Here is an 18,595-nt window from a genome sequence, read left to right as displayed (position 1 = left end):
CCTTGGCAGAGGCCGCGTCAGGCCTGCGCGGGCCTAGCAGCCGCAGTGTGGAGAGTGAACCCGATGGCCTCTTCAGTCTATTTAGCAGGCTCTGAGATGTGTAAGTACATTATCTGCAAGGCTGGTAAAGAGCGCTTGGGGAGGATTTGTGGGTCTGTGGGAAGGACAAAGAAAAATGTTTTCTAATAAATTATTCACCATCTCACAATCCCTTTTGGGCAGATTGTTGCTCCGTTTGCCCCGCGCTGCTCAGCGCCTCTTCCCTCCGCATTCAGACGCGCGGTTTCTCACCTCCAGAGAGCAGCAGAGATCTCGGGCAGGCTGCTGCGGCTAATGGTGGCAATTAATAACTTGTCATAATCCCGAGGATGAAAGGGAAGGCGCCCCATCAGCAGGCGGGTCATGGCGCTGCTGCTCGGAAGCAAATGAGGTGCAGGTGTGGCCTGTGCTAAGCGCTGCTCTCAAAGCCGGGCACGCCGCGGTGCCAAGCCCCAGACCCTGCTCCCGGGGCGCCCCCGCCCCCCACCACGCTGTGCACCTCGCTGCAGAGACATCCCTGGAACGTATCAATAAATCAGAGCTCACGGCATAGAACCTTCCAAACACTTAATTGCACTCTGAACACTGTTAACTCTGGCAGGCCCAACTTGCCTGTTTCACCCCCGCTCCGTGTTGCTTGGTAAGAAATACACAGTTCCAACTCTCTCCTCCACGCTCCTTGCGCCTCGCCCCCCTCCCCCATGGTATTATCCTTCAACTCTGCCCCGAACAAGCACTGCCACCTTGAAAAGTGAACGTGGTAAAGAAACATCCAGCCTGCTGAGCCTGATCTGGTCTGCTCTCACTCAGTTCCCCAGTGGAGCTGGAAGACGCGAAATCCTCGTTAGGGTTTTGGAAACCACAAAACACAGAATCACTTATTTCCCCGACAGCTCCAACCCAGTTGTCTTTTCTCTCGTTTCCATTCCTGTGGGTCAGTTCTGCTTGAAATGAACCAAGTTTACAAATCTCTTCTGGTTTGTACACTCCTATTATGCATACGAGGTGATGCATTTGTAACTGTCACACAAGTCAGGGTGATACAGCACTCTCATCTGACCCTATTCATTTAAATGGGTGCGTCTTGATGACATTGATTCATGTTATAAGTTATATCCATGCATTATAATCTTTATGTGTCACCCTACTGGTTATTTCTACTACAATGCTAGGGAGTGGGGGGTGGGCTGGAGGGACAGCAAATGAGGGTGAGTAGGCTTTGAGAGTGCTTTAAAATATATGAAGTCCATATAAACTCCAGAGCTTCCTAGATAAGTTTATTATGTGTCCCTATCTTGAAATAAGGAAATTTACATGCAGAACAGTCCTGGGTGAGGTGTCTTTTGCTGTAAATATTGTGCTGACTAACTTATTAATTTTTGGACAATGTGTGCTTCAAATGCATATCGCACCAAACTAAAGGGGTAAGTAAACATGATTATGCATGCATGTGAGTCTTTATCAAGGTGGGGTTAATAATGTTTTAAAGCAGAACTATTTCTCATGAAAATAGCCACTCTTAATAGCCTCTGTCTCTTTATTGTGCTTCTTACTGAAACATAAATCACTAATATGTTTTCCGCGGCAAAGTACTCTCTTTTTCCATTGTATTCACAGATTTAGTGGCATTTCAAATAGATAAACACAAGCAACATCTATCAACACTACAAAAAGGGCGCCTTAATCAAAGCTCCAGGTCCCGGGTCTCAGCATCTCCATTTACCTTGAGATAAATCCATTGGTGTGACCACCACTGCACCGGGTGACAAATCACCCCAGCCGGCCGAGCAGTGCAAGGGCTTATTGGCCTTCCTTTAAGTGGTCTTACCCTTCAATGAAAAGGATGGGGCTTGTCAAGCAGGACCAGATTAAAGTTAGACAAAAAGAAATGATCTGTTATTAGAAAACTCCGATTGAGAATCACAAAACAGGAAAGAAATATGAATAAAAATTTCCAGGGGGAAGACCATCTGATCCCAACAGAAATTAACTCCCATTATGGGTGTAAGGTAATAGATGACCTGCGGTTGGAGCTAATGAGGATTTCAGATTAAGGAGGTGTAGGCCTCGCCTGGCTAGGAGTGTTAGCAGCTGCGCCGGTCATTCAAGTGCAAACTTTAGGAATGGCCTGGGCTCCTGGCTTCCTGAGCTAGGTGGCGGTGTTTAGGTGGGGCATGGAAATTGCAAGCTCTTGGAAGTTAGCTCATGTATGACTGCCTGGGCACATCGCAGAATGTTAACACTGGCAGGAACCTCAGGGGGCAAGTTGATTTCCCCACGTTTGAGACAATGAGACACTAAAGGCCAAATGTGACTTGCCCAAAGGCACACAACTAATAATAGTAGGGCTGAAGGTAGAACTGAGACGACCTGTTTGCTTCCAATTCGCTGGGACTCTATACGGCCTACTCCTGGAAGATGACCTTTTTCTGCCTCTGGACTTAAGAATCATGATTATTTACCCGGTTAACTGGAAAGAGAAAAAACAATGGGGCCTCATGGTTAGTGAGTCTCCTTAGCCTAGTCTTGTGTTAAAGCCTGATGCTCATGCAAATAACAGTAGCTATTCCTTTCAGGTTCTTACTAGGCATCAGGCAGTGCCTATGCATTATCTTGTTTAATCCACAGAGAGCTGCTACCGCCGCCACCACCATCATCATCCCCATTTTACAGATGAAGATACTGAGACTTAAAAAACTTAAGCAACTTGCATCGCTCAAGTTGAATAATAAATATTGGTTTTGAACTTTGCAGCCTGCCCTGAGAACCTATAAGCAAAGATTTACCTTTCTTGAAGGAAAGCTGGGGCAAATAAAATTTAATAAAATAAATGTATGTGATAACATATACAAATGGGGTAAAAACTTGGATGCTAAGGAAAAAGCATGAGATCCACCGTCTAGGTCCCTGCTATAAATAAATAAAATGCCTTCTGATTTCCCCCTGACCTCCTGATTCTCCCCTTGGAAATGGATTAAAAAACCAAGCTACCAAAGGCTCAATGGCCAAGTTCATAATTTTTTTTAAACCTATAGGCTATAGGAAGATATATTGCATCAGTATTCATAAAGAAGGTAGTCCAGCCCAGCAAGGTGTGTGCTTGGAAGCCAACGGCCCTGGGTTTAAATCCCAATTCTGCTATTTTCTCATTTTAGTTTTCTCCTATATCTGAATCTTGACCAAGTTACATAACTGTTTTGTGCCTCAGTATCCTCACTTGCTAAACAAGGAAATATTTCACCCCACAGAGTAGTTATGAGGATCAAACGAGATGGTGGATGTCCAGGGCTCAGAGGAGTTCCTGAGGCAGGGTGAACTCTTAGCTGTGGGCTGTGTCCCCATCTGCTGGAGCGCCGAGAGTCTCCCTCACCTCGTGTCCTGCGCAGCATCATAGTGGGGTGCTGACCTCAGAGCTGCTGAATGGAATGTGGCCTTGTCCACACTCTGCCCAAGGTCCAGTGACTGCAGAGAGAAGCAGCTAAGCTTCTGGGTATTTAGCCTCCAGGAAGATATTTGGAAATTGTCAAGTTTTTCATTGCCTCATTTTAAGATTCTCAAATATGAAAAAAGTCTCAGATGTCCAGATGACCAGAGAGAAATAATTGGTAGACACACAGCTAAGGAAATAGAAAAGGGAAATTCAATTCCCATATCTGAGACACCCAGACCAACATTTGGCCAACCAGTGAATTAATGGGACCATCGGAATTAGTGGTACAGTACGATGCCACAAGGGTCAGCCAAGTCTGCTTCCCCGGGGGCGAAACCTGGGAATACAAATTTAAAGGTACTAAGTTGGTCATTGCTGTATTTGATTTGTAAATAATGTTTTATTATGATAGCGTTTATGGGGCCATGGTGTCAAGAGCTTGTTTTCTTTAATTATTTACACAAAGAATCAAGCTGTGTAGAGGAATGTTTTATATTCATTCTAACTCAGAAATTTGTAGCTAATAATATCAAGGGAAGTACTGTATGCCAATTACAAGTGCTTCCATTCATCAATACTACTGCAAGTGCACATTCCCTGTATTTAAATGTGTAACTCAATCCAATTTAAAAGGAGAAATAAAATAAGATATTTATATCAAACGTTTCTAATGACTAAAATGGTCCAAGCATGTATTACATTTCATTTTTATTTTAAGGCACTAGAATGTGCAAGGCAACAGTGGTAGACAATTACAGGTATGGGTATTGATATATTCTGCATTTGTGTTTGTATCTAAATACCTACTGCCCTCTTGATAAACTTCACTTAATATGCCTTCAAGTACTCTGAATGTGAATTTCTGATTAAACACATACACCCGACTCACCACCAACTCATTAATTTCACATAGATTGAATTTTAGTGTTTGTATGCAATTAAATGTAAGAAGCAGGACATCCAATAATCATTTTGTATTTAATATGAATAGATATTTTTTTAAAAATTCAGTCCAAACCAAATCCCTAAGACATAAACGAGGTAGTGGCTGAATTCTGTGGCTTCAGAATTTGCACGTTTAATGGGAAACAATTTCAAAGCCTCTGCCAGTCTCTGGAAAGGCTGTTCCATTCTGCTTTTTCCACAGAGCAAAATCTTTCTGAGAACAATGCTTATTATTGATAGGTTTAAAGCACCTGAGGTGCTTGCCCATTGTGTGTATTGCTGTCACTCTGTCTTCTGAGCAGTGGGGAAGCAGTGATGGATAACATAGAGAATAATACATGATTCTTGATTGAATGCAAAGCTATAATTCAGTCTTGGGGTTCTGCTGACGTCACAGTGAGTGAGAAGACAGCTCAAAGAGGTTTTTTAAAATGCCAGGCAATTCTTGCACTTAGGTATGGGGCCTGTGGTTCAAGACACACACACACACCCCAGTCCTCCTTGAGTGATTTTCAAAGGAGTAAAGCACTTCAAGGTGTAATCTCCCAGGTCAAGGTCCACTGTGCCCCCAAGTGGGCAACGAGAGAAACTAGCACCAAACCTGCTGCGGGCTCCTACCCAGTCCACTCCTCGCCTTGTTTTTTGACAGGTGAGGGAAAACCCCCAGGTGCGGAAAGTAGAACTCTCTCCCCTCTACCCTTTAAGGTGTCCTCTAATCCAGAGTTTCCAAAATTACTCTGGTGAGAAGGATTGCCTGAAGGCCCTCTTAAAAATACAGCTGCCCAGGACTCTCACCCCTGGAGATTCAGCCAGTGGGTTTAGACTGCTGCCTGCGAATATGTATATTTAACAAGCTGTCCAAGCTGGTTCATTAGGAGAGATTGCAAACACTCTAATCAGGCTCTCTTGGTGAATTGTCTCAGAATTTCTTCTGCACTTGCAAGCTGTTTGACACAATTTAGGAATCAATATAGTATTAGTTTAGGTTGCTCCCAAATTAAAAAAGAATATTTTGGTGAAGGGTATAACACAACACATAATACGTCTCAATAAATGAAAATTTCTCCCATTCTTCTTTTAGTTGCCTCATCTTTCAGAAACTTGTCTTCCCAAGGGTGAAGACCAGGCTGCATATTTTCTCTGCAGGCCATGAAGTAGTAAAGTAAGTATTTGAAAATAATTCTTTGATAGATTGAAGCTGTCAGAGGTAGGATGAGACCTGCAGATCCTTTTCTGTTCATGCTTCATTTGAAAGTGGAACCTATCTAGAGTTATAATGCTTTTGAGGGGTAGCAGGGAGTGATTGTCTTTTCAAGCTCAGTTTACCCAGGCCAGACCTTTCATAATCCCTTGAGTCTTCCAAAAATCAGTAAAAATAACAGTAACAGTAAATACTACTACTACTACTGCTGCTGCTACTACTCCTACTATTAATAATAATAATAATAACAACAACAACAATAATCAGCACTTGGTAGTGCTTTACATGTGCCAGGCACTTTTCTCAGTGTTTTCAACATAATAACTCATTTAATCTTCCCAATATCCTCAGGCAATTTCTATTATTACCATTTCCATTTTACAGATGAGGAAACTGAGACACAAAGATGTTTACAAATTTGCCTAAGGACACAACTAAATAGTAGGAAGGCTAGAATTTAAAACCCCATGATCCGGCTTCATAGCATTTGCCTTAAACCAATATTCTATTTACTAGGAATATGTTTAAGTTATTCATACAGTCTTAGAACTACTACAGTACCTTGAACATAATTTAATCTAAACTGATTTTACAAATAAAAAGACTGAGACCAAAGAGGAGAACTGACTGGCAAAAAGCAACCCCTCTGGGTTCTCGCTCCAACCCCTGGTCTTATGTCACCCTCCTGTGCGTGATCACATCAGGGTTCAGCATGTCCCTGCTGGAGGATGGTCCTGCCTTGTGTAGGCCTCCTCTTGTTGAAACTGCACAGTATTCTAGATGTTATTTACCAGCAAAAAGTGTGAACATAAAGCTGGGCTTGCAAGAAATAAAGAGATGCCTCAATGCCGGATACAAAGAGCTAGCCGCAAACGTGAGTGTGAAACTCAACTCCCAGGCAGGTGCCATGGTGGCTGTGGACAGACAGAAGCTCAGATGAAGCCCATGGTGTAGGGGCTGAAGTTGGTGTTGCTGTTACTGTGTAATCGACACTATAGGTACAAGGTTCAAAAGGTACAAAAACTTCTGATGAATGCTAAGGCTCTCTTCTGCCCTTGGTCCCACAGGCAACCAGGATTGTATACACTCTTTGAGACCGAGTCTATGCCAGTGCAGCTATATACATTTATAAATTCTTTTGTCATTGTTTATACAAATAGTGTATAATACTACACAGATTATTCTGTGTGTTTTTCACTACACGGTATTTCCTGGAGATAGTTCCATATCAGTAACTATGGAGCTCCCTTATTCCTTTTATGGTTATATGATATTCTATATTGTGGATATATCAAAATTTACTCAAGCAGTACCCTATCAATGGAAGACAAGTTGCTTGCATGTATGTTATTTCTCTTTTTGTGACTCTCTCTGTGGTGTAAATTTCCAGAAGCAGAACTGCTGGGACAAAAAAGAAATTTAAATTTTTGATCAATAAAGATTTTATTAATACACATTCCTTCCAACAATCTTTGAGAGTGATTGTTTCCTGTAATTAAAAAATTAAATTTAAAAAACCTTTCCAGTGTGGCTCAATTGGTTGGAGCATCGTCTTGTACACCAAAAAGTTTAGGGGTTTGAATCCCTGTCTGGGCACATATCTAGGTTGTGGGTTCAATCCCCGGTCAGGGTGTGTATGGGAGGCAACTAATTGATATTTCTCTGTTGATCTTTCTCTCTTTCTCTCTCTCCCCCTTCCTCTCTCTCTAAAATCAGTAAAAATATTTTTAAAATAGGAAGTAATTGCTTCCCCATAGTCTTTGTTTTATATTACAGTTTACTTTCAATATTATTTTGTATTGGTACAGCACAGTGGTTCCTCCCAATATTTTCAGTGCCCACCTGGCAACATACATGGTTATCGCAATATTATTGACTATATTCCCTATGTTCTACATTACATCCCTGTGACTATTTTGTAACAACCAATTTGTTCTTCTCAATCCCTTCACCTCTTTCACCCAATCCCCAATCCTCCTCCCCCCTGGCAACCACCAGTCCGCTCTCTGTGTCTATGAGTCTGTTTCAATTTTGTTTGTTCATTTATTTTGGCCTTTGGATTCCACATATAAGTGAAATCATATGGTATTTGTCTTTCTCTGTCTTATTTCACTGAGCATAATACCCTTTAAGTCCATCCATGGTGTTGGTTGCAAATGGTAAGATTTCATTTTTTATGGCCAAGTAATATTCCATTATATACATATGGACTATTATATATAATTTATATATATTTTGTGTATATATATATATATATTTTATCCATTACTTTTTTATCCACTCACCTGTTGATGGTCACTGGGCTGCTTCCGTATCTTGGCTATTGTAATAATGCTACAATGAACATATAGGGTGTATATATATATATATTTTTTTTTTTTTTTGAATTAATGTGTTGTGCTTCTTTGGATAAATCCCCAGAATTGGAATTGCTGGGTCATAAGGCAGTTCCATTTTTAATTTTCTGAGGAAACTCCACACTGTTTTCCACAGTGGCTGCACCAGTCCGCATTCCCACCAACACTACACGAGAGGTCCCTCTTCTCCATACCCTTGCCACCACTTGTCATTTGCATATTTATTGATGATAGACATTCTCACAGGTGTAAGGTGATACTTCATTGAATCCACATTCTTAACCAATGTTTTATCCAAGTTTCTGTCTTGTCGATCTTGTGAATTCCTTATATTGGAAGAAGGTTGAACCCTTTTTCATATATTTAAGAGCCCTTCTTTTTTCCTGTTTTTTAAACTGGCTGTCTGTATCATTTGTCCAGTTTTATTATTGGGCCTTTTTCTTACAGTATAGTGGAAACTCTTTATATATTAAGAAAATTAGCTCTTCGACTGCATTATGTAAGGCAAGAATGTTTTCCAGTTTATTTGCTTTTCGACTTTAAGGTAGTTTTTTCTACAAAGAATTTTTTTTTAAGTTTTCACAAGTTTAAATTTATCAAAGTTTTCCTTTATGGCGTCTGAATTTTATGTCACACTTAGTCCTTCCCATTGCAAAGTATGTAAAGACAAATTCGTGTTTCTTCTACAACTTTTATGAATCATTAAAAACAATCTTTGATCCATCTGGAATTTATTTTAGTACAAGATGTACAGTGGATCAAACTCAATTTTTAAAACCAATTGTCCCAGTACCATTTGTTAAATTATCTGGAACCCATGTATATTACTCTATTAATGATGTACTCAAAAACTGGAAAAATGGTGACCACTATTGGTTGTTCCTAATTAAGTAAATCTTGAAAAGGAGAAAGAGGGAGGTGGGGCAGAGAGAGAATGAGAGTGAGAATGTGAATGTTTGGCCAGGAATCCAAATTTAGACTGGAGGGTTGGAATAAAGATACAGGAAGCTTACGATGAATCGATCCTGATCGACTCTGCTCGGGATGATTTCTCTTCCTCCTTTGACAATCAGATTCTTCATTCTGGAGATGATTCTGCTTTTCTGAGAAGAAAAGGGGGGAAAGTCTATTTGATATGTCTGGAGTGATATTTTTACACATTAACTGAATTTTTCTTATCTTTATATATTAACTGATTTTTTTGGTTTGTTTTTAGCAGTTTACGTCCTGTGGTACCATTTACTCATTCAACTAGATTGTGAAGTAAGGTTGGCTGCAGAAGAAAAAAAAATTTTTTTAATTGTGGTAAAATATACGTAACATAAAATTTACCATTTTAATCATTTTTGAGTTTCATGGCATTACGTTCATGCACACTCTTGTATAACCACCACTGTTCATCTTCAGAATGTTTTTATCTTCCCCACCTGAAACTCCTCTGTGCTCATTAAACATTAACACCGCATACCCTCTTCCCCTAGACTCCTGGCAACCCCCATTCTACTTTCTGTCTCTCTGGATTTAACCATTCTAGGTACCACATATAAGTGGACCCATATAATACTTGTTCTTTTGTGACTGGCTTAATTTGCTAAGCATAATGTCTTCAAGGGTCATCCATATTGTGGCATGAGTCAAAATTTCCTACCTTTATAATGCTGAATAAGTCCATTGTATGTACATACAGGTTTTGTTTATCCACTCATTCATCAATAGACATGCTCCCACCTTTTGGCTTTTGTGAAAAATACTGCCATAATCATGAATGTACAAATCTCTATTTGAGTCCCTGCTTTCACTTCTTTTGGGTATATACCTAGAAGTAGAATATATGGATCATATGGTAAATCTATGTTTAATTTTTTTTAGATAGTATTTATTTATTTATTTTAGAGAGAGGGGAAGGGAGAGAAAAAGAGAGGGAGAGAAACATCGATGTGTGAGAGAAGGTTACCTCTTGCATGCTCCGAATGTGAGCCTGGCCAGCAACCCAGGCATGTGCCCCAACCGGGAATCGAACTGACAACCTTTAGTTTCACAGGCTGGCACTCAATCCACTGAGCCACACCAGCCAGGGCCTATTTTTAATTTTTTAAGGAATTACTATACTGTTTCCACAGCAGCTGCCGCATTTTACATTCCCACCAGCAAAGCACATGGATTCCTATTTCTTTGTATGTTCATCAGCATTCCGTTTTAAAGAAATTTTTTTTTCCAGTAGCCATCCTAATGGGTGTGAAGTGCCCTCTGTGCGCTCATGAGCTGTAGCAGTCCTAACAAGGAGGACAATGCACTGACCTAGATGGATAGGTGACCCAACAACCAATGACTCATTCCAGGGGATGCTAGTTCAGGAAGGTGACTATGGAGCATATGATGGTTGCCTTTCGAGCCCCAGGGCCTTGGCCACACCCAAACCCTTGGAACATGAACACAACTCAGGGAAATGTGAGAGGAACCCCTTCATGGTCCTAGATGGAGAGTTTGACCTCTGCCAGATGTGGGCTTGTACTGCAAAAACAATTTAGTACAAAAACATAAAAGATGTTTCATGCCTACTCGAGTTTGGGGGCAAGGTTCGTAATTCCAAGAGTCTGTTAAAAGGTACATTGAGGCATGTTAAAACTTTTTAGGGGTTTATTTGAGCAAAAGTCAATTCAAATCAGGAAGCACCAAATTGGAAGTGGTTAGGAGCACTCCACGAACAGGGCCTAGGAGAGACTTCTACAGAGAAAAGATGGAAGCAAAGTAAGGAAAGTATTGCTTGGTTGTAGCTTGAAGCCCAGCTGGCTGCTTGTGATTAATTATCCTTAGGTTTTAATTTCATAACCTTGAGGCATTTACAGGCTTAGATTTTGGTTTGCTTATGTGGACTCTCACAGCATTAGAGTTACCCCAGTCTGATGGCCTCCTCGTTTAATTTAACAATGTCGGATATTGAAGTCATTGCCACAGGCTGGAGAAGCATCTTAGACCCCTTGTCCAAGAGAAGAATAAAAGGATAGACCCTCATGCAGTGACTCATGAAGCAGGAAAAGTGGGTGATATTCCTCCATTTTGAAATGCATTAAATTTCAAGGCACTTTTGATCTGTTGCCTAATTTGGTTGTCAACCTTGTGAGATGATAAAAAGAGTCAGATTTTATTACCATCCCTGTTTCACAGATGAGGACTCTGATATCAACAACAAAAAAAGCTATACTTGGCCAAAACTATTCAATATACTACAACAAGTTTTCTCAATCTCTGTGCTCTTGATACTGTGGGCCAAATAATGTTTTGTTGTGGGGAGAACCTGTCTTGTGTATTGTAGTGTGTATGGCTGTCACCCTGGATGCCAATAGCACCCATCCCTCCCACCCCCCACCCCGCCTCCCACTGACGACAACAAAAATGTCTCCAGATATCACCAAATGTCCAGGGGGGGACAAAATGCATCCTACCCCACCACCCTCATCCATCTTCCTTGGTTGAGAACCACTGAACTAGAGCAAGGGCCAAGACTTAACCCAATATCCTGATTCCCAGTTCAAAATGCATAGAAATCCAGTGCTTCTCTCTCACCCCCAGCCCTAGCCTGCTATCCCACCAACACGCCTGAAACCACTTAAAATATTCTCATAGCATTTTATCACTGAAAAAAATCTTAGCATTTCTCTCTACCCTTTTTATTTACATGTGAAAACACTGAGCTTCAGAAAGTTTCGGTTATTTGTCCAAGAGTATACAGCTGATGTGTGGGGAAGCTGGTATTTAAACCAGGTCTCCCATGTCAAATTCAGGGTTTGACCTGCTACCTCATCAATGCCTAGAGCTGACTTTGGTTGGGAAATGCTCCAGAACACTCTTGAGAAGAAAAGCGGGATATTTCCTGGCTAGCTGTTCCTCTATAAAAAGATATTTTTAGCCAAGTGGGGGGAAATCAGCATTCAGCTCAATTGAAAATATGTCTGGCATTAATTCATTGTTAATTGACCAGGATGAGTAAAAAGATGGCTACTTCCAAGGCCTCTCTAATGGAACTATTAGTGAATTTTCAGGTCAACTAACTCCTGTCACTGCCTGACAAGGGAAATGGCAATCATTTGCCAGTGTTAGCAAGGCTCTCGCTGCTCCTGAAAACTGGAATCAGTCATCCTGGGCTGTCAGGTTCCGTGTCTGTACTCCGTGTGTAATTCTGCACCCTGCACTCCTTCACTCGGAGACCCTTAATTTCACTTGAATAACCTCAGAGTTGCCCAAAACATGCATAATTTTTGCCACTATTAAAGAGCTTTTATAGCAACCTAGTCTGATCTTTCACACTACAGTTTAGTAAAAAAATACCATCTATCACTTCTATTTACCAATATGGAAACCGAAGCTCAGGCAGTTACTTGACTTGCCAGATTTTTCACAGATGGTAAATAGCAAGGCAAGATTTCCAACCCAGAGGTCCGGCAACAAGTCCTATGTCATTATTTCTTGGTGGCTTTATTCTGCACCATTTTCTGTACCTTCTCCCCGCCCCCCCCCATTCTGTTTGCTTTTCTCTCTTTCTTTCCCAATGACACTTATTTTCCTTTATACATTGTTCCCTCTTTTGAAGTCAAAAGGGATCGAGAGTTGGGCTAGTTGGATAAATGGGAAACAATTTTGGTTACCATAACTAACAATAGTTTTCTCATTCAACAAATATTTATTGAGGATTTACTTCTAGGAACTCTACTAGGTGTTAGGGATGCATGATGCATTAGCTTGGGCCCCGGATCCTCAGCATGGGCCACCATAATTTGGTCCTAACCTACCTTTCCTGCCTCAGCTTGAATGACTTCTTATCATACAATCTACACATCAACCTCACGAAAATAATCTCCACTCTCCAAATGTGCTATGCACTCCCGCTCTCTTTTCTTTGTCTTTGCATGGGCTGCTTTCTCCGTCTGGAGTGCCCTTCTCCCTCTGCTGTCTTGTGAACACCTATTCTTACATGAAGGCTCTTTCAGGTGTCATCCCCTCCATAAAGCTTCCCTGCTTTTCATGGCAAAGCTGGTCAGTAACGCCTCTTTTTGCTATGATGATTTGTTCATACTTCTGTTATAAAGTGTTCATATTATATTGCGATTATTTATATTAATGGCCAGGTCACATGCATGATACTTGAAAGCAGAGATCATGGCTTATGCAAGGGGGTATCGCCCAGTCTAGTATGTGATGGGTGACTGATATACATTAGTTGACTTGACTCAATTCCAAATCAGAAAAAAAAGGCAAAAAGGCGCAGAAATGCTGTAACCCAATGTTATTTAAAACAAATAACTTATGACATTATTAGTTACTATCAGACACAACGACTCCAACTTGTTTACTGGTACTTTACATTTGATTAGGAGACACATCTCCTTTTACTTAAACAAGCCCTTTAATTCTTGCCGTTTCCAATTTATTATTCTCTAAATGTTGTCAATAAGGGGAAACTTCCAGAGTAAAACTCTATTCCAAAAGAACCCAATGAAGTACCCTGAAGTTGTCACTAAGTTATTTTTTGTGGCTCAGTTAAACAACTCCCATGGTGAAAGCATCCTGGCATTTTTATTCTTTTAAGACCAATATGTATGGGCTACTTAATATTACATTAACTATAAAGAGCTATACAAATGTTAACTATAGTAGTATTTAATGACTTACTAAGTTATGGGCAAAAACTAAGAAAGTTAATTTTTTACAAATCATTGTTAGGTCCCTGAACCTCATCAAAGTTTAAATAGTCTTGTTCACTGATAAGATAGGAAAAAAAAAGGGCCTCCAAGATACACACTCCTTCTTGTCCACTAGTACCAGAATGATCTTTCTTTCCTCATGTCCTCTCACTACTCAAAAACATTTAACTGTGTGCTACTGTCTTGGGATTATCCCAAATCATTATTCTAGAAGGACTTTCACAACTTTTCCCAGTGTTCCTTCCCAATCCAATTTTCTGCTACTCATTAGTCTCCTTCTTCTCCCTCCCTGTGTGCATCCTTTGGTCCAATAAACTGTTATAGTCACTGTTCATAATTTATTCCATGTACACTTCTGCTTCTTTGCCCGTGGCTAAGCCCTCCTCCCTCTTTTCATATTCTCCTCATCCCCCAACTGCCCATCCAGCTCTAGGCCTTCTTCAAAGCTAAGCTCAGTATATACCTTCTTACCCCTCAACTCAGAAATTACTAGCCATCAGCACCCATCATTTGACAATGGATTATATAATCATTAGTTTACCAGTGGTTTCACTGTCTTTTTTTCTCTTAATAATGATCGCTGCCTCTTATGGAACCTACAATAGGCTTGGCATCCACTGTGTCCTTTAGGAACATTATGTTTAATTTCATCATCACATTACATAGGAGGTCCCCCTGTTACAGATGAAGAATTGGAGGCATAGAATAGTTTTGTACATCACTCAAAGTCAGAGTTGAAAAATGACAGAGATGAGGTTCACACATGTTTGGTTTAATCCAAGACCTGACCTCTTTTTATTTTTTTTAATGCAGATTGGTTTTATTTATTTATTTTTTTAAACATCAGGATACATTATAAAATATTAAAAAATTTAAATCCACTATAAAGTCTCAGCAATTAAAACAACATGATACCAGCACAGAAATAATCAAGTAGATCAATGAAATAAAATGAGCATTCTAGAAACAAACATATATCTCTCTCTAACAATGTAATATATGATTAAATTGGCATTTCAGATCAATGGGGAAAATAAGGCTTATTCAACAAATAAAATGCATGGACCACTAATACTTAAAATAAAACAAACATACAGCCCTATTTCACACATTACACAAAAAATATTCAGATGAGTTAAAAATCAATATGTAAAATCTAAGGAGTTTTAGGAGAAAATACAAAATAATATTTTTCTTATCCTGAAGTAACATATTCAAATCCAGAAGCTATAAAATAAAATATTGACAAATATTTATTTTAAATATTTATGACTATTTACATATTTAAGACTATAAAGTAATAGACATATAAAAATGTTAAAGGACAAGTAATAAAATAGGAAAGTATTTGCAACACACCTATAAAAGGGTTAATTTTTTTTTTTAGGGAAAATAATCTACAAATATTTAATCAAAAAATGGATAAAGAATACCAAAAAGTCATTTAAAGCTTTTTTAAAAATAATAGAAACAGGCATGAAATATACAAAAATAGGTTTAGTTTCAACAAATAATAAAGTAACAATGAAAATAACATCATTTTCACAATCAGATTAATAAGTATTAAAAATATTGGTAATATCAAGTATTGGCAACTGTGAAAAGAGCTGGGTATTCATAGACTTTTTTTCTTTCTCTTCTTAAAACATCCCTTTAGCGTGTCTTGCAATGCTGGTTTGGTGGAGGTGTATTCTTTCAGCCTTCTTTTGTCTGAGATACTGCTTATTTTGCCTTCCATTTTAATTGAGAGCCTTGCTGGGTAGAACAGCCTTGGTTGGAGGCCTTTGCTTTTCATGACTTGGAATATTTCTTGCCACTCCCTTCTGGTTTGTAACGTTTCTGTTGAGAAGTCAGCTGCTAGCCTTACAGGGACTCCCTTATGTGTTACTACACATTTCTCCCTTGCTTCCTTTAGGATTCTCTGTTTGTCGTTGATATTTACCATTTTAATTATGATGTGTCTTGGAGTGTTCCTCTTGAATGGGACCCTCTCTGCTTCCTGGACTTGTGTGACTTTTTCTCTCCTCCAATTAGGGAAGTTTTCCATCATTTTCCATCTTTTTCAGACAGGTTCTCTATCTCTTTCTCATCTTCTTCTGGTATCCCTATTATGTGGATATTATTACATTTCAGGTTGTCCTGCATTTCCCTAAATGCCTCTTCATTCTTTTAGAGTCTTTTTTCATTTACTTGCTCTTTCTGGGAGCTTTTTTCTACCTTATCCTCCAGCTTGCTGATTCGTTCCTCTCATTCATCTAGGCTGCTTTTGATTCCTTCTGCTCTGTTCTTCAGTTCAGAAATTGTATTCTTCATTTCCTCTTGCCTTTTATTGATAGTTTCTATGTCCTTTTTCACACTGATATAGTTTGCAGTAAGTTCCTCATAGTTTCCCTGTACTTTTTTGTAATTCTCTCTGAGCTCACTAAGCTCATTGAGCTTCCTTAGAACCGTTGTTTGGAACTCAATATCTGATAGTTTATTTGCCTCTATTTCATTTAGTTCTCTTTGTGGGGATTCCTCCTTTCCCTTTGACTGGGGGGTGTTTCTTCCCATTCTTTTTGAGAATCTTCTTTTTTGCTTATACTTCTTAAATTGATCTGTCTTGATTTCCTGGCTTTGTGGTGTGAACTTCTATGGTAAGAGACCACTGTTTTTTTCTTTCTGGATATGCCTCTGATGATGTTGACCTGTCTGACCTTAGGCTGTCTGTTCAAGACTTCCAGGAATATACTGCCTGTGGCTGTCTCCTTCAGCTGTTACCCTAGTCACTCTGCACTTAGCTGGCCAGCTTAGAGACACCACAGGGTGGGCAGAGTCCCTCCTGGGAGCAGGGTTATTGTGTCCTCTCATGCAGTTGCAGCTCAGGGGAGTGGTCTGCCTGAGCCACATGGCTGCTGCTGTATGGAGGATGAGTCAGCGCTGGGAATCCACTGGCTACTCTCTCAGTTCTCTCCCCAAAGCCTCTATCCCCAGTCTCTCCTCAGGCATCTCTAGCCCACCCTGTCCCTGCGTTTGCCAAAGCCCAGGATAGGTGGCAGCAAATAAAAATTTATGTGTTGGCCCTTTAATTGGCTCTTTGTGTCTCCAGCAACCTGTCTCTGGCGGAGAGCAATCCTGCTGCTTTTCACAGCTGGCTGTTATCTGTGTGCTTTTTGGGCTCTGGTGCTGTAGGCTGGGGATCCCCGCTTATGATTTAGACCCCACTCATCTCAGGAGGATCCAACTGGCCGTTTCAATATCCCTCTGGCACTGCTGCTCATGGGCACCCAGCCAGCGTTCTCAAGTCTCTACCACACTCCTTACCAGTCAGGTTGTGCTAAAGCTGCTTTTTATGTCTGTCCAAGCTTATAAGGTTCCTCTTTCACTATTGTTCAGTTGTTTGTTCCAGGTGATTTCTCCACAATTTAGTTGTAATTCCAGGTTGGTCCTGGGAGGAGGTCAGTGCAACTTCTACTCACTCCTCCGCCATCTTGATCTTCCAAGGCCTAACCTCTTAACCACCACATATATTGCCCGTATTTTACAAGACAGCACAAAAAGTTCAAACGATGTGACCAAAGCTGGTGACTGATAGCCAGTTCTCCCACCCATCTCAGTCTAAGTCCAGAGAGCTTTCCAACATATAATATTGCTTATTATTGTATTTAACTTTTGTTTTGTTGTTTAACCTAATGTATAGGGTTATCTCTTGAGTTTAAAATCTGTGAAGACAGTGATTAGACAACTGTGGGCATCAGAGAAAAGGCTAGCAATTAACTCACCAACAATGGGGCTGGTGAAGTGGCTTGGAAGGGCTGATGTGGGGTACTATTACCACTTCCTTAGTAAACCTGGGAAAAAACTCCATGGACTTCTCTCTCTTTGAAAAGTGATTACCTCAGTATTGAAAAGACCTGTTTTTGTTTGTTTGATTGCTTGTTGAAAGCAAAAGCAGTCTTTGTTGTGACTTCTTTTTGTTTAGCTGATACCAAGGTTATTCTGCCTAGCCTCTGGGAATGGCCAGGGAAAAGCCAGTAACTGGTTAAAGTAAGGAAACTGGAGTTCCAGAGAAAACATCAATGTGTTCCTATTCTTTCAAGACCAGACCAGATGCTCAGCAGCAGGTATATGTAGAATGAAAGCAATGGCAATATAACAGTAATAAACATTTTACGTTCCTGCAGCTACTGTAACAGGAAAATCTAATGTAAATGGCTTGCAATGCCCATGTGGGGTGTGCTGTGGCTATGCCTCTCACATGTGTCTTGCATATGGCGCCCATAAGTACAGTATAAAAGATGAAAATACAATAAAGTCTTTTCTCTCATTTTTTTTTTTTGGCAGGGGGTGTTGCTGTGCAGCAAATAGTGGCTACATGTAGATTGAGGGAAATTTGTTTAGTTTGTTCTAATGTAGCAACCTTAATAATAATCAAGCATATGCCTGCCCTGAGTAGAGTGGTCATTGTGCAGTTTCCATTTTAGTCACAATATCTTACAATTATATAGTCTTTATAAACATGCATTACAGCACCACCAGAGTGTCTCTTCCAGCTTTGCTTACATCTGTTCATCTTCTAAATTTCTGTACAATATTTAATTCTGGAGTGTAGTATGTAGAAGTTCGTGTTGCTTCATGCCTACCCCATGTTCTCCAAAATTTACCCCAATAAAGCTAACATTGTGATCTCCACCTGCCTAACTCCTATCTCAGCTGGTTTAAAACTTATACAGGGCAAAGAAGAGTCTTAACAAAGAGATTTGAGCTCCCTCGAATCTCGAGCTAAAGAGTCATGACAATGATGGTAAGCACCTACTACAGTTTCTGGTACAACAAAGGAGAGCTGTTCTTAACTAAGAGTGATTTGGGATATAACAGACTTACTCTCACTTGATCTTCCATAAAGGTGGAGCTAAGAAGACCGGGCCAGTGGACTGGGCAGATC

The sequence above is a fragment of the Pteronotus mesoamericanus genome, unplaced genomic scaffold (genome assembly GCF_021234165.1).
Source record: "Pteronotus mesoamericanus isolate MK-2021 breed Mesoamerican mustached bat unplaced genomic scaffold, CSHL_Meso_final contig_105, whole genome shotgun sequence".
Taxonomy (NCBI): Eukaryota; Metazoa; Chordata; class Mammalia; order Chiroptera; family Mormoopidae; genus Pteronotus; species Pteronotus mesoamericanus.
The sequence above is the reverse complement of the archived record's forward strand: the minus strand, read 5'-3'. Positions refer to the sequence as shown.